The sequence below is a fragment of the Vitis riparia genome, chromosome 18 (assembly GCF_004353265.1).
Source record: "Vitis riparia cultivar Riparia Gloire de Montpellier isolate 1030 chromosome 18, EGFV_Vit.rip_1.0, whole genome shotgun sequence".
NCBI lineage: Eukaryota > Viridiplantae > Streptophyta > Magnoliopsida > Vitales > Vitaceae > Vitis > Vitis riparia.
In genome coordinates, this window is record NC_048448.1 from 7,187,124 (window position 1) to 7,212,045 (window position 24,922).

The 24,922-nt window shown below is 34.5% G+C and overlaps 1 protein-coding gene across 1 annotated transcript in view; it reads right to left on the bottom strand.

The window, feature by feature from the left end:
• The window catches only part of LOC117906061 (uncharacterized protein KIAA0930 homolog), a 55,988-nt gene extending 32,024 nt beyond the window's left edge, over positions 1-23,964 (bottom strand). Inside the window, exons 1-2 of the mRNA XM_034819003.1 lie at positions 23,800-23,964; positions 23,562-23,695 (exon numbers count right to left, since the gene is read on the bottom strand). The gene's annotated coding sequence lies outside the window, so the exon portion shown is untranslated. The remainder of the gene's footprint in view (positions 1-23,561; positions 23,696-23,799) is intronic.
• Positions 23,965-24,922: the final 958 nt, after the last annotated feature.

The window sequence follows — 24,922 nt, forward strand, 5'->3', positions numbered from 1 at the left end:
CAATCAGGATTAATTGAGTTAGTTTGAATGCCTGAAAAAAATATTGACAGTCCAACAGACCATATATCAAGGCACCTAAACATTGATGCTATATGGTTCTATAGAAGTTTGTTGAACCATATAAAGGAACAAAGAATGGAGGCAACACGGTAGTTCATTCCTATCATACCATTTATATCAAGATAATATGTTTCTTCAGATCTTACTACGTACTGATGAAAATTATCAACACGAATGGGTTTTGTTAGGCACCAATCGAGGGAACCAAATGAGAGGGGCAAAATATTTTTCAATATGAATGTAAAGCAAGATAAGGTTTAAGCTCTTACCTTACAATAAATCGAGATAATATGTTTGTTTAAGGTTTCACTAAACAGTATATCAAGGCAACCAAACATCGAGACAGCATGTTTGTTTGAGATCATATACAGACCATATTCCAGGGCAACCAAATACTGGGAAGCACTTTGCTAAACTTCCAGCAAATTAAGTATGAAGGCATACCAAATACCAAGATAGATGGTTGATTTCAAGTCCCACAGATGTTCCATCGAGGCAACATTTTGCTTAAGAATAGCAAGTAGTGGGGCAACAGGTTTGAGCTTTTACCAGTACATATATCTAGGCAGCATGTTGTTTAATATCCTACACACAAAAAGATGCTGAAGCAACAAAATATTGAAACAAAAATTTTGTTTGAGGCCCTAATACACTTTATATAAAGGCAATAGCATTTGTTGAGGTTAAGAAGACCACAAGGTAACCAACACTCAAGGAACCACCAAGGTATCAGGGCAACATGGAGGCTTAAGGTCCTACTAGACCATTTGCTGAGGCAACCAGGTGTTAAAGCAACAAGTTCAATTTAATTTCTTATTGAATCAAGGCAAAGAAGTATCAAGAGATTTTTTATTGAGGTTACCGGACCATATGACACGGCAAATTAAATATCAAGGCTTGAGTCTATCTATGAAGGTAACATGTTTTCCAAAGGTTCAAACAAGTAGTTCAATGTCCTACAAAACCACATATATAGTAACACATTTGTTTACTGAGTTTAAAAGAGTTCAAACAAGCAATTCAATGAGTTTAGAAGAGTTGTTTGAGTTTAGTTTAGTTTAGAAGTAGTTTAGAATAGTTCTTTTGAGTTTAGTTTAGAAGTATTTTACCAGAGTTCTTTTAGTTTAGTTTGGAAGCAGTTTAGAAGTGTTCTTTGAGTTTAGTTTTAGTTTAGAAAGTATTTTAGGATAGTTATTTGACTTTAATTTAGTTTAAAAAGTAGTTTAGGATAGTTTAGTAAGCTTTATGTCACGGACTTAGTCTTTTGGCACTTAGACAAGCCAAGACCTTTGATCTTGCTAAATCAGTCTTACTCTCAATGCTTAGCTTACTAGGCTAAGACGCTCACAACTCGGAAGCTTTAGAAGGCGTAGTAGGCAACTCTTAAAGAATGGAAGCTTTATTGCTTTCGAAGGAAGTTTTACAATGCTTGGAAGCTCACTTGCTTGGTTAGAAAGTGATTTGGGTGGTGCCTTGACCAAATGAGGGTCTCACCTATTTATAAGCACCAATGGAACTCTCTAGAACTTTGGAAGGTTCCTTACAAATCAAGAATATTTTAGAATACCCTACACAATTCTATGTATAAGAATATACAAGAGATTCCTAGAATTCTCTTTAGAAAGTCTTAGACTCCTCTTATGCCTTCCACCATAGTGTAGAGATGTATGGACATCTCTAGGCATCTTTAGAACCTTCCACACTCTTCCCACCAATGGTTTAGTGTAGATGGCTCCATGAGTCTCTAGAAGCTTCTTGGGCTTTATATAAGCCCATGGGGAGGGTCATTTGAAGCATCCTGTGACACTCTCCCCCACTTATGCCGTCGACGTCCTCGTTGTTGCCTATTTCTGAAACCTCTCGATGTGTTTCCAGAACCTTCTTAAGGCATCCACATTTTCCCAGCTTACCTGCCTCTTAGGTAGTCCTTTCCATCAAACTAGATACTCTATCACAGGAGGGACCCCTTCCTGGGCTCTATCACAGGATGTTTCAAATAACCCTCCCCATGGGCTTATAGAGAGCCCAGGAAGCTTCTGGAGACTCCTGGAGCCATCTACACTAAGCCATTAGTGGGAAGAGTATGGAAGGTTCTAGAGATGTCTAGATAAGTCCACACATTTCTACACTATGGTGGAAGACATAAGAGGAGTTCAGGGCTTTCTAGAGAATTATAGAGATTTCTTGTATATTCTTGTACATAAAGTTCCACGTAGATTAGTGTGGGGAGTTCTGGAATATTCTTGATTTGTAAGGAACCCTTCAAGGTTCCAGATAGTTTCATTGGTGCCTATAAATAGGTGAGACCCTCATTTGACCAAGGCACCACCCAAATCACTCCCTAACCAAGTAAGTGAGTTCCTAAAGCACTTATAAAGGCTTCCTTGAGTAATAAAAGCTTTCATTCCTTAAGAATTGCCTACTACGCCTTCTTAAGATTTCGAGTCGTGAGCATCTTAGCCTAGCAAGCTAAGCGTCGGAAGTAAGACTGACTTAGCAAGATCAAACGTCTTGACTTGTCTAAGTGCCGCACGAGCTTAGGAAACGACTAAGTCCGTGACAAGTGGTATCAGAGTGCGATTATGAAGTGGGCATAGTAAATGAAGCATGTCGAGCTCTAACGTAGAGGAGACTAGCGAGCAAACCCGTGGGAGGAAGACTGAGCCTACTGCACGGGGCAGGGGCAAGAAGGATAAATCTCGTGATGTCGTTGCCAACATGAAGACAAGGTTAGCCAAGGTGGAGCTAGCCATGGCAGACACTCGGGAAGGGTTGGACTTGATCAAGCAAGGCATGGAGAATGGCTTAGAGGATCTAAGGGAGCAGATCCAAGACCTTCGTGAGAGGGTGTTAGTCTCACAGGTTCAACCAGTGTCGCACGAGGAGTTTGTGTCCTTCCAAGGAAAGGTCTTGAGCATGCTTGCTAGCATGGAGTCAAGAATAGAGGCCCTAGCCACTCGAATGGAGTCCCGAGACCAGGAGGTTAGGCAGGAGTTGACCATCTACAAGGCTGTTGTGTCGGCACGGGTCATGGCCACACAGGAGGCATCTAGGGTGGAGGTGCCGAAGCCACATGGGTTTAGTGGCAAGCGGGATGCCAAGGAGTTGGATAACTTCTTATGGCATATGGAGCGATACTTCGAGGCTATCGCATTGACTAATGAGGCGACTAAGGTAAGAACCGCAACCCTCTACCTTACTGACACAGCTACTCTATGGTGGCGCCGGAGGTTTGCTGATATGGAGAAAGGCATTTGCACCATAGAGACGTGGGAGGACTTCAAGAGGGAGATTAAGAAGCAGTTCTACCCCGAGGACGTGGCTTACATGGCTAGGAAAAACATGAGGGCGTCTCAAGCACATAGGCTCAATATACAACTATGTTCAAGAATTCTCTTCACTCATGCTTGAGATTCCTAACGTGACTGAGGAGGAGTTGCTATTCAACTTCATGGATAACTTGCAAGGGTGGGCCGAGCAGGAATTAAGGCGCTAAGGCGTTCAAGACTTAGCCATTGCTATGACAGTAGCAGAGTCTAACGGATTCCAAGAGGGGAGACTCATCCAAGGTTGAGTCTTTGGAGGATAGCCATGCCACGGGTGGAGGAGACGAGGTCTCAAAGGATCACAATGCTCCTAGAATGGGATCCGGCAAGACGCCTAGCATTCGAGAAGGGGTAAGGCAGAAAGGAAGGAGTTTACGCCTAAAATCAAATGCTTCCTATGTGACAGTCCACATTGGGCACGGGATTGTCCAAAGAGGAAGACGCTCAATGCCATGATCGAGGAAAGGGAACAGGAAGACAAAGCACATATGGGCTTGATGCAGCTACTAGGTGCCCTCCAATTCAACCTAAAGCCTGATACGCCTAAGACCTCCTTACTATCAGGAGTGCAAGTAAAGGAGGCAAAAGGGGAATGAGTTGAGGTAGTCCGCACACACATGGACGAGGTCACCAAGGGAAAGGTGAACTCGATGGGTAAGAGTAAGCAGCACTCTAAGCATCGAAAGTGCACGGTTCTGCATCCATCTGAGGCCTCACAGGAAAAGAAGGTGAAGAATATCTTGGCTGAACGGGTCACTAGGAGACAATGGGTCCCTCTTGTGATAGAGTATCTAGTCCAATGGAAAAAAACTACCTAAAAGGCAGGCAAGCTGGGAACATGCGGATGCCTTGAGAAGGTTCTGGAAACACATTGAGAGGTTTTAGAAAGAGGCAATGACGAGGACGTCGACAGCATAGGTGGGGGAGAGTGTCACAGGATGCTTCAAATGACCCTCCCCATGGGCTTATAGAGAGCCCAAGAAGCTTCTGGAGACTCCTAGAGCCATCTACACTAAGCCATTAGTGGGAAGAGTATGAAAGGTTCTAGAGATGTCTAGAAAAGTCCACACATCTCTACACTATGATGGAAGGCATGAGAGGAGTCCAAGGCTTTCTAGAAAATTCTAGAGATTTCTTGTATATTCTTGTATATAAGGTTGTACATAGATTAGTGTAGGGAGTTCTAGAATATTCTTGATTTGTAAAGAACCCTCCAAGGTTCCAAAGAGTTTCATTGGTGCCTATAAATAGGTGAGGCTCTCATTTGGCCAAGGCACCACCCAAATCGCTTTCTAACCAAGCAAGTGAGTTCCTAAAGTACTTGTAAAGGCTTCCTTGAGTAATAAAAGCTTTCATTCCTTAAGAATTGCCTACTACACCTTAAACTTTCGAGTCGTGAGCATCTTAACCTAGCAAGCTAAGCATCGGAAGTAAGGCTGACTTAGCAAGATCAAGCGTCTTAACTTGTCGAAGTGTCACACAAGCTTAGGAAACGACTAAGTCCGTGACATTAGGGATCCTTAGTGTAGGTTAGTATGTTTTGAGTGTAGGTTAGTGTGTTTTGAGTGTAGGTTAGAGAGTGTGGTGATGGATAGCAAGGTTAATGGGTGTAGAATAGGAGGTGAGCATAGTGAGTAAGAAATAGTAAGTTGGGAAAGTTGGGAAAGTTGAGAAGAATCTAGAAGAGGAGGTAGGACAGCATGTGACTGGAGGGTTATCTTGAAAGAGGGAAAAATGGCAAAAATGGACAAATCAAGGAAGTCTCTAAAATTCCTAAGCTTTAGTGCACATTTGAGTGGAGGTAATTAGGGAACTTTGGGTGGATTTTTGGTTGCTTGGAGAAGAGGATAAGAGAGGGGTATAAAAGGGGAATTTTTAGCCAGGGGGCTTTAGGATTTTTTTTTCTTGCTTTTCTTTTTTTCTTTTGGGGGGGATGATGGTCTTTAGCTTCTTATTCTTCACTTGTTTAAGTTAATTATCATGCCATAATTGTTAGATTTAACATCATCTTGCTACAGGTCTTTTACATGTTTTGTTCTATACCCCCGAGCTTGTTTGGTGAATTTAGATTATTAAATGGCTTCATTAATTAAGATTCATATTTTTCCTTTATTGCACACATTTTAAATTTCACTTCAAGCTTTTGAATCACTTAAATTTTGATCCCTTGAACATGAGTTTTATTTTTTTGTTTAGGCACCCTTTACATAAGCCCTATTTTGTACATTTGAAATGTTTATTTGATTTTGAATGTGCTATAAGTGTAATCTTACCTTGGTTGTATTTTTTCTATGACATATGCATGTTGGTTGATGTATGTGATTTTTTATGAGACTTTATCAAACCTTTCTTTTAGGTTAAATAATTTTATTTTTTTTAACCCCCGTTACATGCCCTGATCTGAAGTTATTGTGATTCTTTGTAAACTATTATTAATTGAGGAACTGTTTATTGTTTTGGCCAATTGGGTTGTTTTGTAGAAATTTAGTAGATACGCTCTATTTTTTTTTTTCATGTCAAAATTCGATCTCTAACTATTAATTTATGATTTATTTTGTAAACTCCCTTGTTCTGGTGATTTGTAGATTTTGTTGTACAGTGGTTGTTTTGTGATTTTTTCTAGTATTGATTGGAATACAATTAAATTATTTAACCTATTGGACTTTGATGTACATATGTTGAGGATGCTACCTATTTTTCATTAGGGTGAAATAATGATTTTTTATATTTGTTTTGGATTTATTTTGAAAGTTCCCCTGTTTTGTCTTGTTTTAACTTAATGTATGCATATTTAGATTGCACGTCTTATCTTGGATCGTGTCTTAACTAATATGTGCATTTGGCATTTTATTCGATTGATCCTATATGCATGTATATGTGAGATAAATGTGGCGTTTGATTTGTCGATCAATGGACATCCTTTCTTTATATATGCTTATATGCTTATTAGCACATTGAGATATTTGATATGATGGTCACTTTGATGCATGTCTTTCTTAGAGAGATTTGATATGTTGTTATGCTCATTGCTTATTCTATTTGTCTTAGCATGTTGATCTTACCTTTGATATCTTGTTTATTCATTGCTTATCCAGATTACCTTTATATATAGGTTGTGTTTATCTTCTCATGATTATTCTCCTTGTTATATATTTAAATTGCTTACCATTGCATGTCAATTATTCTTGTTATATATTCATCTTGTTTATCCTTTCCTCACTTAGATTTGAGTATAGATATGTATGACTTACCTATGCTTTGCATGACTAATTGTTGTATGGCTATCTTCACTGTTGCATGATTGTTTGTTGAATGTCTATGTGGGACACACATATCCTTTTATTTCCAACTCACTAGTCTCGATCAATCTTTCATCCTTTGATCTCGTATTTGATATGAGACTTGTTGCTTTGTGTTTGCCTTTCGATCGAGCCAATGATTCGGAGTAAAGTCTAGCGATGGGCTATACCTATGTTTGGGAGCTTTCTGGAAGAGATCGTCATGGTGATGTTGATTGGAGTTCGATCATCGAAGACATTATAGCCTAGAGCTAGATTTTAGGATACTTGTGCGGCTAGTTTGCTTCTTTTTTTTCGTTTTTAGTTTCATAGGTTCATCGGATACACTCACATTGCTCACTGAACACTTTAGATTGCCTTTAAGTGTTGAGAGTTGTGAGAAAGCCTTACCATATTAGGAAACCCTCAGGATGCAAGGTAGTGAATGTATAGAGGTGATGACCACCTTGTATGGAAGCGTCTCGTCTCTTTATAAGCGTGCAGGAGGTTGTGCGTACCGTCAGATGGTATGATGGCTTCTGTTAGGGGCCCTTTAAAGTCTACTCTTTCCCTTTTAGAGCCACCTTGACCTTGTAAGTTGAGCCTTAAACACCCTATTATTAGGATTCCCTTCCTACACGTGGGTGCATCTGAGAGCCTCCAGGGTCGCTTTAGTCACAACATGGATCCAATACTCCCTTTTTTTGTCTCTAGTTGAGAGTGCTCAAAGATCAATGCAAGTTTGAATATCAATTGAACCACTTTTTGCCATATTGCATTGAATTTTTCCATTCACTCGTTGAGTCTAGTGTGCTTTCTTCCTAGGGCTTTAAGCAGTCTTTCTTTCTTGAGTAGGCACATTCTTTTAGTTGATTGTCATTGTGCTTGACGTTTTGGTATATGTTCATCGATCATGCTCACCCTTTTACATCTTTCACCTATCATGGGCTCGATACCTCTTTCGTTGACCGATTTGCTTGATTTTATTTTCAACTTGATATTTTCATTATAAAATGGTGAGGTATGTTCTTCACATTCATACCCTTTTTGAAAGATTCGTCTTTATCACCTTATCATTTTCCTTCACAGAGTTTGAGTTGGAAGTAGAGTCAAGGGATACCTATTTAGAGATGGAGTATTGATCCTATGATGGCATCAATTTTCACACCTCTTTCATTTTTTGGATTATTGATAGAAATTCTTTAATCGCATTTGTAATCATCTCACAATGGACACTTTTATGACTTTAGAGTTTCTATGATATATCCAATTTTAGATTTCCATCACAGGACCATATATTATATGATGTGATGTATTTTTTACTTGAGGCATCTCTTCACTTGCACATTATAGTCTTGAGACTTGATGTGGGGAGTTTTAGACTGTGACCCATCTTCTTATGATCAAAATAGTATCTTACCCGCTCCCACACTTAAACTTTACCACTCAACCATTCTGAGCTTTACATAGTATCACCCTTGACACCATTACACAACCTTTCCATCCCCTGTTGTTCTAGTTTTGCACATTCCTTCTCTGATTCAATCGGGTAGTGTTTGAGGAGATTGGGCTTGAGATGAGTTTTGCGTGATGAGTGGTGGTTTATGATGTGAGGATTGGTTGATTGTCTGATGGGATTATCACTTATTCTGCTATTAGTATGGGTTGGTCTGGCATGATGAGAGTTAGCACGTGATGAGCAGTTTTGCTTGAAGAGATCGCCCTTGACATTATTACGGAGTATTTAGAGTAGGGCTTGATACATGATTTTGGAGAGTTGACAATGATTATATTAGATGGACATTGATCATTTGAGGGTTTGAGAGCATGATGTTTGAGATTGTGGTCACAGGATGGGTGGCCTTCATTTCAGTTAGCTTACACCCTATCACTTTTATTGACATCTAGATCGTTGCTAATCCTTTAAGCCTCACATAAGTATCACAGTTTTTTCTTTCTTATAGCCTTGATCACCTTTTACACCAAGATAGGGGCCCTCTAGTTTATATATGTTTTGTTAAGGAGTTTCATGAGTCATGGACTCATTTAGTGCATTGTCTTCACTATTTTGTTGTCATCTTGTCATCATGTTTCATCATACTTCACTATTTGTGTCCTTCGTTCCATCTTGTTGACTTTCATACCTAAATACACTCTCTGTTCAAAGTATTCCCGAGGTAATTTGTTGTGTCGTTCATAGTAGGGATCTCACTCTGTTCTTAATTCGCCTCTCATGAGCCTTTACTTTTCATCATTTTTTTCATATTCCTTTTTCCTTTTTCCATTTCATACAACCTTTCATAAATTTTCTTTTCTTTTATTTCACACAACCATGATGCATATGAGGTCCAATAAACTCACATGTTAGCATCCATAAATTTTCAAGACATAATTTTATTTACTCCAAACATGCTCCATAATTTCCAACAACTAACACAAAAAAATTTTCTTTACAATAATCACCACAAACATTAGGAAAAAAAAAAATCATAAATACTTCCTATATCATAAAAAACATAGTCTAAACCCTAATCATATAACAATTTTTCTTCCATTAAATCATCACAAATATTAAAAAAAATCATAAATAATTTCATAAATCACAAAAGAAAAGTAACCCTAACAATAATCATTCGGATTTACAAACCTAAGTGAGTAATCATCCAAAAACTTGTCCTAAACACGCCTGACCTCGAACTAACAATGGGCTTAACCTGGGATCGCTTCTAGGCAGACTGCTACTCCTAAAATAAATTAAAAACTCAAAACAAACCCAATTTTCTTTCCCTTGGCTCTAATATCATGTACACCCAAGATTACCACACACGGAACTCTGCTGGGCTCTAAACCCGATTGCCGCTTCTAGGCAAACTGCTACTCCTAAAATAAATTAAAAACTCAAAATAAACTCAATTTTCTTCCCCTTGGCTCTGATAGCATGTACACCCAGGATTACCACACACGCTTCCCTCTGCTAGGCACTAAATCCGATTGCCCATACAAACCATAAAGGGGTAGCTAACATGCGTAAAGAGCATGTGCAAGTACCTATTAGAGTCCTAGGCAACCCATGTAACAGGTATTGTTGTCATTAGAGTCCTAGTGCCCCACTTCGCTCCAATGACCTCTAAGTCATGGTTGAGAGTTCCCACTGGTGTCACGCCTAAACCACTTTAGGTCGAGGGCTCTTATACCATTTATTGTGACAGAATGAAGTAATATGCAATGAAAGAAAAATTATGCAAAAAACTTAAAAAAAATCAAGAGAAATTGGAAATAAATAGCAAAATAACTTGAAATCAAAAGATATGGAAGAAGAAAGGGAAAACTTGAACTTGAAGGCTTATATCTAGAAACTCTTGAGAGAAGAAAGAAGACTACATTTGAGCTTAAGGTGAGGGATGAGAGGTGAGGAATGAGAGATGAGAGGTGAAAGGTTCCTTAAATAGGAAAATCTTAAATAGTACAAAGCAATCAATGGATCTTTGTTAATATTTTTTGCTTCTGGCATGAATAGTGAACAGGAAAATTGACTTTTTACAATAGCATTTTTTACTTTTGCAATAGAATCTTGCTTTTGGTGGATTACTGTGCTGCTTTTGACTTGAATCTTAACTGTAGCATCACATACTAGGGACAAACTTACTTTCAGTGCAGACTTGACTTAAAATTGTTGATGGAGAATCTTGGGCTGACAACATGCTTATTGCATTCTTAATTTAAGACCTGCTTTCAGTGAAATGACAACTTAAGAGGAATGAAACTCAAGAGTAAATTTCATAATCCTTCCCGTGTTCTTCCAATAATTTTGTTTATTATGTGATTATCTTGAAAAGGAAATGATTAAACTTTTTATTGTAGAAAATCTAATGATAATCATCCACTATAATTAGGCATCCCCAATTTTTAGGGAATGCTTCAAAATCCTTATTGATAACTCCGATTCTCCATAATCTTTATTTGATTCTGAATCGGCTCTATGCATAAGTCTGAATCGTCAACCTTGAAGAATAAAAGGGTTAGACATTCAGGTGCTTTACTGATGATTATGACTTCTAAAAACCTCTTACCCATTTTAAAACCTTGTTGGAGTCCGAATGCTAGCTTCCTTTCAAACCTCAGTGTATGGTTCGAACCTGAGCAAACGATGTGATAAACCAATCTGTAATCCATAAGTAACTTTGGAGTAAGGGTCGGATTCTTTTTATTGAATTGAATGGTTATTGGTTGATAATACTGCAAATTCAAATAGACCTTACTTAAAATATAGTTTTTGTTGTAGTTGCAATATAATTGCTTTAGGCCTTGTTGGTAGTTGAGATGATCATTCATGAGTCAGTAGAATCGAATTCAACTTCTTTAATGAGTGTCATCTCTAGAACAGATAATCCTGAGATAGCTGACAGATGGTGATGAAGATCCTGGAAATATGTAGAGATGAATATTTGTTTTTGTATTACTGTATTTCTTCATTTTTATTGGATTAAGAGACAAATATCTTATTTAAGATATTAACATCTATTTCTTATGAAAATACATACTTAATTTTAAATTATTCCACTCTTGCTCACTCAAATTTTCTTCATCCACCAGTGAGGTGGACTGCATATTCTCACCATTTTTCAGTGGGAAAAAAAAGGTCTGTTTCTTGAGAAAGGTAATTTTATTTAATTTATTCTCCAAATCCTTGCATTTTTCCTACAAATCACATAGACTCTTAAGATACCAAGATCCTATGCGGGAAGAGTTAGTATTACTAGGAGATGTATTCATGGGCAAATACTTCTCCACAAAAGGTATAAAATTTGAACTTGCTCCTTTATCCCAATTAAAGGATGGGGATTGCTTATGGGCTTGAAGCCCTGAACTTGTTGAATTTTAAATTCAGTTGTTGGAGCTTACAACATCAAAAAAATCAATGTACAAGGGCATGAATTTATTTGAAAGGATTGCAAGGGATTTCTTAGATTCTTGTGATTTCTTTAAGGACTTAGAAGTTTGGTTATCAGTCATGATCTCGTGAATCCTGTAAAAATTAACAAGTTAGGAAATCAAGGACATAATTATTTTTTCCTTTAATATACTCAATTTGAAAATCAAAATTACTTAAAATAGTTTGTCATTTTACAAAAATATGCTTAGAAACTATATTTTTAACATCCTTTTACAAAACCAATTTTGTTGATTTGCAATCAACTCTTAACAAGAATTCATGATTTAAAAAATCATCTTGAAATTTTGAAATGCATTAAACAATGCTTAAAATTTCTTAAACGCAAAGTTTTAACAATCTATATCTGAAGCATTAGTTTCAACAATCTTAAAAGATTCAGGGTTGGCTAAGGCTAGACATGACAAAGTCTTAACTCTAAACTTGATAGTCTTGACACATAATTATGTGTCAAAATTCCTTAAGGATATAAGTCAATTGTGCACCCTATTAAGACAAAGACTTGAGAAAAACCATATTCCATGGAATGAGGAACACACCAAGATTGTCAAGACTGTTAAGTCTAGAGTTAAGACTTTGTCATGTCTAGCCTTAACCAACCCTAAAGCCTTTAAGATTGTTGAAACTGATACTTTAGGTTAAGATTATGGTGTGATCCTTAAGTAAAAAGATGGTAACTAGGAAAGATAGGTTAGATTTGCTTCAAGAACCTAGAATAAAACTCAAGTCAACTAGAGCACTATTAAAAAAGAAATTTTAAGCATTGTTTTATGCATTTCAAAATTTCAAGATGATCTTTTAAATAAAAAAAAATTTGTTAAATTTTTTTTGCAAATCAAGAAAATCGGTTTTGCAAAAAAATACTAAAAATATAGGGTCTGTTTGGTTGGTGTTTTCAAGAACTGTTTTCTATTCTTGAAAACAAAAAATACAAAAAACTTGTTTGGTAGAAAGAGTTGTTTTTGTTTTTGTTGTTCCCCGTGTTCTCAAAATGACAATATTTAGAGAACAACAAAATGGTGTTTTCCCCATTTTTTTACTATTTACAGAACAAAAAAACCAATATGTTCTCCGTGTTTTTCTTCTTCTCGTTCTCATATTTCCTCTTCTCCAGATTCCTCTTCTCCAGCACAGTCGCGGTTTCTCTAGCACAAAAAAATTCCTAATTTTTCCCGTTTTGATTTTTCTTGAGTTGGTTGTTCTGTTAAATAAAAAAACAAAAACCTTGCTCAAGGACATGGAAATCAAACGGGAAAATCCAGGCTTGACGGGTAAAACACCTCAAGGAAAATGGAAAAAAAAAAAAGAGGAAAAAACGGTGAGAGTGAGCAATGGGGGAGATCTGTAGGAGAAAAAGGAAAAAGGAAGAGAATCAGAAAAAAAGGAGGTGTTGAATCACCAAGAGTTGTTTGTCTCTTTAGACCTGCTCTTTCTCTCTCTCATCCGGACTCCAAAGCCCGGTTAAATCCAGTTGATGACCATGGACCTCTGCTCTTTTGCTTCCCTTCTTCCCACCTTTCGATCTCATAAAAGCAAATATAATTGAAAAATTATAATAAAGTAAAAAGTAAAAGGTAAAAAGTAAAAAATAAAAATAAACAATAAATTCAAAATTATTAAATTATTTTCTATATACTACTTCAAACTTATTTTAATTTTTTCATATGATTATATAATTTAAAATATATAAATTTTAAATAATTTTAATGGTATATTTTTGTAATAAATCAAAATAAAATAAAATTTTTAATTTAAATGAATTGTGTATATAAAAATTATTTATAAATTTATAATATAAATTACTTGAAGAAAATATTTTATTAATTGGAAAAAAAAAACATCTTTCAAACATATTTTTTGTTTTACTTATTCTAAAAACCTTTTTTATTAACTAAGCCAAACATGTTTTTTTTTTTTTTGAGAACAAAAACTGTTTTCCAAAATTCAGTTCCCAAACATAATTTTTTTTCTAAAAACACCAAAAACTGTTCTCAAAAACTATTTTTCAGAACAATTTTCAAAAACAGCAACCAAACAAGCCCATAGCTTCTAAGCATGTTTTTACAAGATGATAAGCTATTCTAGGTAATTTTTACTTTCAAATTGAGCATATCAAACGAGAAAAAAAATGTCCTTGATTTCCTAACTCGTGAATTTTTGCAAGATACACAAAATCATGACCCCCAAAAAAGATAACCAAACTTCTAGGTCCCTAAAGAAATAACTAGAATTTAAGAAATCCCTTGTAGTCCTTTCAAATAAATTCATGCCATTCTACATTGATCCTTCTGATGTTGTAGGCTTCAACCACTCAATTCAAGATTTAACAACTTCGGGGCTTCAAGCCCATAGGTAATCTTCATCCATAATCGGGATAAAGGAGCAAGTTCAGATTTTATACCTTCTATGGATGAGTCTTTCCCCATGAATATATCTCCTAGTGGTAATACTAACTCTTCCCACATAGGATTTTGGTATCTCAATAGTCTATATGATTTGCAAGAAAAATGCAAGGATTTAGAGAATAAATTAAATAAAATTGCGCTTCTCAAGAAACAAGCCCCTTTTTCCCCACTGGAAAAAAATGAGAATATGCGGTCCACCCCACTAGTGGATGAAGAAAATTTGAGTGAGCTGTGGAATAATTTCAAATTAAAGATGTATTTTCATAAGAAAGGGATGTTTTCTTCTCTTAAACAAAATATGTCTTTTAATCCAAGAAAAAACAAGAGATACGACAATAAGAAAACAAATATTCATCTTTACATATCTCCAGGATCTTCATCATCATCTATTAGTTATCCTTAGGTTATCTATTCCAAGGATGACGCTTATTAAAGAAGTTGAATTCAATGATTTGAAGTTCTACCAATTTATGAATGATCCTTTCAGCTATCAACAACGCCTAAAGCAGTTATACTGCAATAGGAACTATATTTTAAGTAGGGTCTGTTTGGATTTGCAATATTATCAACCAATAACCATTCAATTCAATTAAGAGAACCTGAACTTCACTTTAGAGTTACTTCTAGATTATGGACTGATTTATTAGATCGTTTGCTCAGGTTTGGAAGGAAGCTGACATTCGAACTCCAACAAGGTTTTAAGATGGGTAAGAGGTTTTTGGAAGCCATAATCATCAGTAAAGCACCTGAATGGATAAGCGATGGGAGTCTTTTATCTGCCCAACATTATGTCTCATTCCATTTCCAAAATGAAAAGCGTTGTTCTTTAGGGTTGACCATTCAAACTTATGCGCAGAGTCGATTAAAAATCAAATAAGATTGTGGAGAGCCAAATTTATCAATAAGGATTTTGAAGAATTCCTTAAAATTTGGGAATACCTAATTGCAACGGATGATTATCATCAGATTTTCTGTAACAAAAAAGTTTAATCCTTTTGTTGGCACCTTAAATCTAAGTAACGGAAGCAATACCAATTTTTTTTTAAATTGATCTTTTAGGGTTAAAGTACTAACCTTTAGGTTTGGATGTTCCCAAACCTCAAAATCCAAGTGTTGAAGATGACCTTGAAGTTGTTGAAAGTCTAGTAAACCCATGATGACTCAACATTGTTCTTGCCACACTTCCGATGAGGAAGAAAGGATGGTGGAGGCTATGGCCCTCTTTCTTTCTAGATGGTGGAAAAAAAAGTTATAGAAACTCTAACCCTTAGGGTAATTTTACAGGGTTCCTAATTGGGCTTAAGTGACTTGAGCCCACATGATCTTGGGTCACTTAATCTAACCCAAAATGGATCCTAATTGATTAATTAACCCAATAAGGTATAATAGTTAATCAATTAGCCCAATTCAAAGACCTTATTCACTTACTCTTGTGCAATCTTATGTAATTTCCAAAACGCCCTTATACACAGAAGCGAACTTAGAGTCAATTCGACCATCATAATCCATGCCAACAAGGTATATGAGCTCGGATCGAGGACCATTGGGACCGATAGAAGTACTGGCTCCCTCATAATCCAATTCTAAAGTTGATTCAACATCCTACTACAGAGAATCAACAAAACTCCAATATCCTAAGTAAATAACAACGAGACACTACATGTTCGGGTCCGTGACCTGCTATACATCGTGTTCAATCTCCCCATAAACTAGTGTTCATAGTCTAACAAGGTGAAAGCTATCAGCCTTTCAATACCTCTGTTATCCTTGAGTTACAGATCCTACTATTGTGTATCCAACTGACATGTCTTAGCTCTCAAAGAGCTTATGTCAAGTCCCACTTAAGAAACTACTATGGTCATAGTTTACATGAACACACCTCCATGAACACACCTCTTTCGGATCATCCAAGATGACACATTGTCTTAATCCCATGAGATATCATGGTGTTTTTATCGAGAATACCTATTGCTACCGACTTCCATCAATAGTGACCCAATCCATAGGGAATGCATGATCAGCTTACAATCTCACCTATAGGTCAAAGTCACTACTAACTTTAGCACAAATTCAATATTCCCTCAAGATTGAGAGACAATACAATAAAGCAGCTTGGTGAGATCATGACTACTTAACAGCCTTCAGTCATAACTCACCGTAGGTCCTATCTAATGTGTAACCATATACACTAGTGTACTCACCATAGGAAAACCATCTTGAGAACCAAGACCAAGCATCTGTCCAATTAGAAGGTGGTGCACTACAACCTTTAATGGGTTGCCTTGACCCATGAACTAGTTGTGAACAAGTCATCTATTTGTAAAGAACACATAACTTAGATCTTCTGTGCAACTTCTAATGCACCTAAATCACATACAATGCAAAAGATAGAAACAAGAATGTTCATAATGTATAATACATGGAATAAGGATAAATAAAAGTGAAACTAGAACAATATTAAATAAATAACAAATTCCAAATTTATTACATCATGTTATACTTTTAAGGGCTCTATTCTAACACCTCTTCCTTTCAAGACAATCACAGAAGAGACAAAATTATTGGAAGAACACAAAAAGAATTGTGAAATTTACTCTTGAATTTCATTCCTCTTAAGTTATCACTTCACTGAAAGCAGGTCTTAAGTTAAGATTGCAATAAGTATGTTGTCAGCCTAAAATTCTCCATCAACGACTTTAAGTCAAGTCTGCACTGAAAGTAAGTTTGACCCCGCACATGATACTATAGTCAAGATTCTAGTCAAAAGCAGCAAAATAATCCAACAAAAGCAAGATTCTGCCGCAAAAGTCAAAAGTGCTACAATAAAAAGTTCATTTTATTGTTCACTATTCATGCCAGAAGTCAAAAAGTCAACAGTGATCCATTGATTGCTTTATACTGTTTAAGATTCTTTATTTGCCTATTAAAGGAACCTCTCACCTCTCACCTTTCACTTTCACCTTTCATCTTTCACTTCTCACCTCTCATTTTTCAACTCTTATATTTCATATTTCACGAGTGGTTACTATTCATGCCAGAAGTTAAAAGTCAACAATGATCCATTGGTTGCTTTGTACTGTTTAAGACTCTCTGTTTGCCTATTTAAGGAACCTTTCACCTCTCACCTTTCACCTTTCACCTTACACCTCTCACCTCTCACCTCTCACCTCTCACCTCTCATTCTTCACCTTAAGCTCAGATGTAGTCCTCTTCCTTCTCTCAAGAATTTCTAAATGTAAGCCTTCAAGTTCAAGCTTTCCCTCTCTTCTTCCATTTCTTTTCCCTCTATTATAAGTTATCTCTCCTTAAGATGTATGTTTTAAAGTTTATGTAATATATACAAGTTTCAAATTTTAAGTTCTTTTGTTTTAAATTTCTTTATGATTTAATACCTTGTTATTTATTTCCAATTTCTCTTAATTTGTTTTAAGTTTTTGCATAATTTATCATTTCATTGCATATTATCTTATCCTAGGTGGTAGATGGTATCAGAGCCCCCGACCTAAAGTGGTTCAAGCGTGACATCAATGAGAACTCTCACCCATGACCTAGAGGTCATTGGAGTGAAGTAAGGCTCTCCACCCATTGGTGATGGCAATACTTGTTATATGGGTTGCCTAAGACTGATAGATAGGTCACATGCTCTTGATGTATGTTAGCCACCCTTTTGTGCTTATATGGGCAATAGGGTTCAGAGTCTAACAAAATGAGGTGTGTGTGGTAATCTTGGGTGTACATGGTATCAAAGTCACGAGAAAGGAAATTGGGTTTGTTTTGAGTTTTTAATCTATCTTAGGAGTAGCGGTCTACCTAGAGGCAATCCCAAGTTGAGCCCGTTGTTAATCGAGGTCAAGGGTGTTTAGGGTAAGTTTTTGGGTGATTACTTACTTAAGTTTGTAAATCCGCAAATAGACTCTAGATTAAGATCTTAAGATGAGTTTGATTTTTAAATTCATGTCTAGGAAATCCATAGATCCCCAAGAAACTGTAGTAAACAATGAAAAGATTAATCATCCTAAGACCCAAAGTGAATTAGAAATTTACAACAAAGGAACCTTTAAGTTTTTCTTAGATTACACCATTAAGACACTTGAACAAACCATAAGCTTAGAACAAAATGATCAAGTGATAAGACTCTTAGATAGTAAATCCATTCAAGAAACACAAGAAAGACTACAACTTCATACATTTTGATATCATTCAGGTAGCAGTCAAGTTTTTAACAAGAATAGGTTTAAACACCTCAATTGTCATGTGTTTAGGGGATAATAGACAATAAATTATTGAGATTCTATTATTGGAGCAGTTCAAGTAGGGTTAAATGATGGTCCTATTTACTTCCAATGTTTCCCTAACTTCACCATAAGATAAAGAGATGTCGACATCCTAGATTCGGTTGTCTTCCATGTTAAGACCCATGGATTTAAGTTCAATGAAAGAAACAATCCAGTTTCCATCATCACAAGATTTGCTTATAAAAGTATGACCACCGAAGTAGGATTTGAAACATTGTGCACCAGCCCTAAGGGAGAAACTATTCTCTTCTAGTCAAATTCAGTTCATAAGCCTAACTTCACCATCCCTAAGAGAATCATGTGGAATGATGTTGAGTTTCCAGAATCATAGCATTTCGCCAATGTTGTGCCAGCCATAGAACAAAGAACATAAAATATTGAACAAATAGTTCAATATCCAGATGAATGAGGAAATTTGGTTTTTTCCAACTCATTCAGACATTCGAGAAGTACTAGAATTTCATAATATGAACCTTCCAGAGCATCATGCTCATCTATCCTAATAAGAATCATGAGGATAGAAGAAGGATCCACTTTAGCAAATCCTAAGAACATTAAGTTGATTGGTGTCAAGAGTGTCACCAACCTAGCAAGACCCTTCTATACAGAAGAAAAAGAGTCTACCCAAGAATCACAACAAGAATAACCGAATATGTCTCTGACATATTCTCAAATGATTAATACGATAAGTCAAGAATTTGAGATTAACAAAGAACTCTTAAGACAAAACTTTTATTTAGAAAAAAATAAGGAAAAAAAGATTGGTTCTTTAGCAAAGTCTGAAAGGTATTAAGAACAATTTATCAACAAGAATTTTACACATACTTAAGAAAACATGAAAAACATGTCAGGTATTGGCTCTGGTTTGAACTCTTTAAACAAGAGGAATATCCATACTAAACTTAGTAAATCTATTAACAACACATCCACAAAAACTAAACAATGGAAAACTAGTAACAACACTGTCATAGAGTCCATTCATCCCTTAGAAGTTAAGATAGACAAGAATGTTAATGAAACAATAATAAAAGCTTCATCCTTTAAGACTAAGACATAAGATAAAGGGTTGCTAGTGTAATAGATGTAAAGAAAATCATGAAACAAAATAACTATACTAACATCTCTTTTAAAACTTTAGGAGATCAACTTAATAGAGTTGAGGAAATCATAGAAGCCTAAGAACGCAGTAAGACAACTTTTGTTAATAAAGAAAACAAGCTTTTATTTAAGCCATTTGAATTTTCTAAAAAATTCCAAGAAAATCTATTTGTTGATCAAGATTTAATAAAAATGATAAGCGAAAAAGTAAAAGAAAGCTTAATTGTCTCAGAAGAACCATTTATGAATGGAACATAGATGGTACGACTGAGCATAATATACTCACAAAACTTCAAGAAATGACTATGGTCAACACAACCTACAAGTTAAACAATAGACTGTCAAATCATGTTTGTTGCTCAAACACTCATTGTTGGGTTTACAGGTCAATTAAAAGGATGGTGGGATAATCATCTCATGCAAGAAGATATGAATGCTATATTAAAAGCTAAAAAGATAAATGAAGAAAATGAAATAGCTAAGGATGAGGAAAGAGAATATACAGAGGATGCAGTTACCACTCTAATTTTTTCTATCTCTAAACACTTCATAAGAGATCCATCTAAGATTAAAGATAAGACTACAAATCCATTAGCCAGCCTTAAGTGTCCAAAACTTCAAGATTTTAGGTGGCATAAAAACATGTTTCTGACTAAAGTTATGTTAATATCATTTTGCATTTAGTCCTTTTGGAAAGGAAAATTCATTTCAAGATTATCTAAGCTTTTCTCATAAAATATTAGGATTAAGATAAGAGAATAATTTAATGGACAAATTGTAACGCCCAAGTATTTTTTTAAGGGTAATTTAGGAAATTACTAATAATAATTAAATTAGTTAATTAATTAATTTAATAAAGTGGAAGAGGGGTAAAAGTGTAATTTTACGAATAAATACCCTAGGTATAAATTAAAAATTCTATTTCTTCCTGTTCTTTTCTGAATAGAGTTCCTGTTCGCAGAATTTCAGAGAACATAGGTTGGAGTCAGATTTCAGGGTTGAAGAACAGATCTCTATAGGTAAGATTCTAACCCCTAGTTTAATATTTTAGAGTCATTGATTAATTTCAAACACATCAGATATCTTTTGGAAAACCCAAATCTAGATTATGGTTAGTTTATTTTATTTTTAATTCGTTTTAATATCAAAATAATAAAAAAAAAATTAAGATTTTGATTTTATTGTTGGAATTTGGGAGACCTTAAGTTTTATTAGATGAGAAAAAAAAAATTCCTTGGAAGGTTTCGATTTTAGGCTAGGGTTAATTTTATATAAAAATAAATAAATAAATAAATATATTGTTATTTGTGGTTGAAGAGATTAGAAAATGTTAAAAAAAAAAAGAAAAAAGAAAGGGAGAACGCGTGTGCACAGTATTGGATGGAAGAAAAAAAAAATGGGCGTGTGCCCGGATGGAAGGAGGCTTATATATATATATATATAATGATTCATTATCATGATGATGACAATGGAAAAAAAAAAAACCTTGCTTTGTTTTATTGGTTTGGTGTACCGAGACAAGTGGGTAATAGTTTGGGTGGCTTTTGAATTGGTTAATTAAAAAAATAATAATAATATTTAGTTTTAGATTAATAAATAAGATAATAGTAATAATGGTCTTTTTTTGTAATAAATAGAATGAGAGATTTAGCAAATATATATATATATATATATATATATATATATAGAATTTTATAATGAAATAAAATTGTAATTTAATTAAATTAGTAATGTGTTATTAGAAACAAATTGGGAATTTATTAATTATAATTAAATAAGGAATAGAGTAATTAAATTATTACTTTGTTAATCAGAAATATTAATCTTAACATTTAGAAATTTTAGGATTATCAGATTTATATTTTGAGGTAAATAGTAATAGTGGTCTTTTTATTGTGTTAGGTGAGGAGTAGACTTTTCAGGGTTATTTTTCCTTCAAAGTCTTTACATATTTTGAGGTAAGGGAAGTTAATGCAATATTTATAAAATTAAATTATCTTATATGTTATTTTGAATTGTGGAAAAGAAAATGATATTTTGTTACCATGCATGGATCAAACTGTTTTGCACTAAATATTATGTTGGAATATTTTGTTTTATTTGTGACACAAAATATGGAGATATTATGTTGTGTAAATTTGAATACTTGAACAAAAACATCACTCTAGTTTATTTGGCCCTTGTCAACGAGATATAATAGTTGACATTTACATTTCATGGTGGGAATGTAATTGATTTGAACTCCAGCCTCTAGGGGTTTGGTTAGAGGTTACTAGTACTAGTAGTGTTTGGTTCCTTCCACCATGAACAATTTGAGGCTAGCCACCCATTTGAATAGTCCCACCTAATTGGGCATTTGATATTTGATAACCAAAATAATGAAAAATTGAATGGATTTGATTGAATCTTATATGAAAGTGTTTGAATTTGATATGAAAATGGTTGGTTGAATTTTGAATATATTAGTATTTTTGAAACTCTGATATTTGATGAGAAAAAAAAAATGATATCTCCTATTTGAAATGAAAATATTTAATCCATGAACTGCATTAATATTCCTTATTGGGCTGTGAGCTCATTCCCAATTGTTGAAAATTTTTCAGGTACTCTTAGTTCGGGTGAGGAGTGATGGCTAAGCTGAGGAATGGTCATCATTAGGATTTGACTTAGGATTTTATGTTGGATTTTGTTTAACTTTAGTTATGTTCATTTGGATCTTTTGGTATTTGGAAGCTATTTGGATATTGATCCTTTAAATTTTATGTTAGTTCAAAGTTGAGTTTTGGAGATTTTGAAGTTTGTTTTAGTACTTGAATTGTTTAAGTTTGCAATTTTTTTGGACAATGGATTTTGGATAGTGGATGTTTTAGTGTTGAAATCGAACTTTCGGGATTTTAGATTTTGTTCCGCTACTCTGAACAGGTACTTGGTAATTGGTAACTTCCGATTACAAGATAATTGTTTGGGTCAGGTTACACTGTAAGCCTTCGGGTTTGAAGTGTGAAATGACCGTCACGCCCTTGGAGTGGGTCTTGGGGCGTGACACAAATTCCCTATAATAAGCTAACATATGAAGAAATCATAAGTTTTATAACCACATAATGAATAAGCTTGTATAATGACTTTAAAGTTAAGCAACAAATGAAATCTGAATAAAACATCTACAAGAACGAAATGGGATCATGTACCTCTTACTAGCAATGCACTTTGCTTCAAGTACTAAATCTTTTGAATTTTTTTCTACATGTCCCTCTAGCTCTTATACTACAGTATCAGAATCAACCATTAGATCCATATCTTAGACTCTATCCAAAGCTGGCTGAGACAAAGGGTCTGCTATCTACAAAAGACAATTTTAGAAAAAAACAAGTATAACAGTAAAGAATTACCCTGAAACTGAGAGGGACCAAAGGAAGAGGATGACAGAAGTTTTGGTAAAGAAGTGCAAGAAAAAAAAAATGGATCAGAAAAGACAGAATCTAAACATCAGCCTGAAAGATGTATGAAAACAGAACTGTGAAAACAATATTTCTTGCATACCTAATAAACAAAAGAGTAAAGAATCTTTGAATAGAAACAAAAACAAATACCAAAAGAAAATGGTCTGGTCATTGATTGAAAAAGAGAAATGCCATCAACTTGACAATCAAGGACAATGAAGTAACATGTATCAAGGAAGCAACAACAACATAGAAACCACTATGCAATCCAAACTGGTCAATTGGATATAACCTAACAAAAAACACGGCAGCCCCGAACACTGTTTACTCTTAAGTGGTCCGGAACCTTTTTAGAGTACCTAACTAGTATGACATCACAAAATCAAACTTTTCAGGTATAGTAAGCTTTCAAGAAGAATAATCGGTGTTATATCTACTTTTACCTTACAAACCCCCCATGAAGTCAGGACGATCCCTCACATCCATGGAAGCTCTATAACAAAAACATAGATCAATCAAGGAATATGGATACTATCATTATATAATAACAAAAAAGGGGGAAATTGTAACAAATAAGTTTATGTGAAGACAAAGTTCATGTGTAGAGTGCTTGTCACCGTGATTTTAGGAAGTGTTTTTAGTCTTTTTTTTTTTTTTTTCACACTTAAAAATACCACATTGCAGATGCGCACAGAAAAGATTTACAACCTGTTCTTCAAATGACGCAACCCGTGGTTGAATCCGAAGAACGGTATAACGTGCCATTTCCTTTTTCCGTCTCCCGGTCTAACCTCCCATGTTCTTGGGCGATTATACGCAGAGGTCACGCAAATCACATAAATCTATGCTCCAATAGAAAACAAAGGAATGAAAATTAATTTGTGAATCGAAACAATTTAACAAACCCTAGGAGGAGATTATGAAGAAAAAATGATGAGAAATTAACTTCTTGGCTTCTGTAATAATGGATGAGAGAATGAGTTTGTTCCGGCCGATCGATCCTCTAGGATCGAATGTATTCAGCAGCATTTGTAGGTATTGGCCGTCTCCTGAGAGAAACCTAGCTCGCCGACCGACTCTGGATGGAGGCCAGATTTGGGCCTCTGCTTCCTCCAACGGTCTAATCGCCCAGAAGGAATAAATAATTAATAATGCCATAGCTTAATTCTCATTTAAAATTTTGAAAATGACAGCTGTGACCTTTTCTTCCTCCATAAAATTTAAAAATATATATATATTTATACGTTTTGGGTGTCTTCTAGGTATCTTAGAAAAAATAACGTTATGGTATGTTTGATTCTTAAAAAAATAAAAAATAAAAAGTTACCATATGAAAAATCATTTTTTACGTTTAGATATTTTGCAAAATAGTAATACTAGATAAGTTTTTTTTCCACTTTTTATATGAGAGAAGAAAAAGTTTGGAAATAAAATATATATTATTATTAATTTAAAATTTATTTCCTTCACTTTTTCATTAATAATCATTTTTTAGTTTATTTTCTTTTTTTATGTTTTTTCCTTCTAACATTGCTTGGTTAAAAAACAATTTAATTTTTAAAATTTTTTGTTATTAGCATACGTTTTTAGCATCGTAGTTGTGTTTGTGTGGTGTTTATTTCAGGGGTTGATAAAACTTAGTACTTATTAATTAATTATTTAAATTGGTTTTAAATTAAATTATATTTAAATTATTAAATTAAAATTTATTATTTAATTTTTATTTTAAGTATTAATATTGTTTGATAAAATTAACTTAAAATTTATTTTAAATCATTAAATTGATATATTTATCCTCATAAAGTATAATTATGATAAAAGAGGTCGAATAACAATTGAGATTGTGAAATAACAAAAAAGATTACAGGGACAATTATGGTAAATGGGGATAAAAGGCAAAATAAATATGTAAGTTTAATAATAAGTTAATTATTTTAACTTATCATTTAAAATTATTTTTGATTTTAAGTTATATCATTCAGTTATTTTATTACACGTATTTAATTTATTTAATGACTTAAATTGATATGGGATTAATTAATAAGAAACTGGTTGGGAGAGTAAGAAAG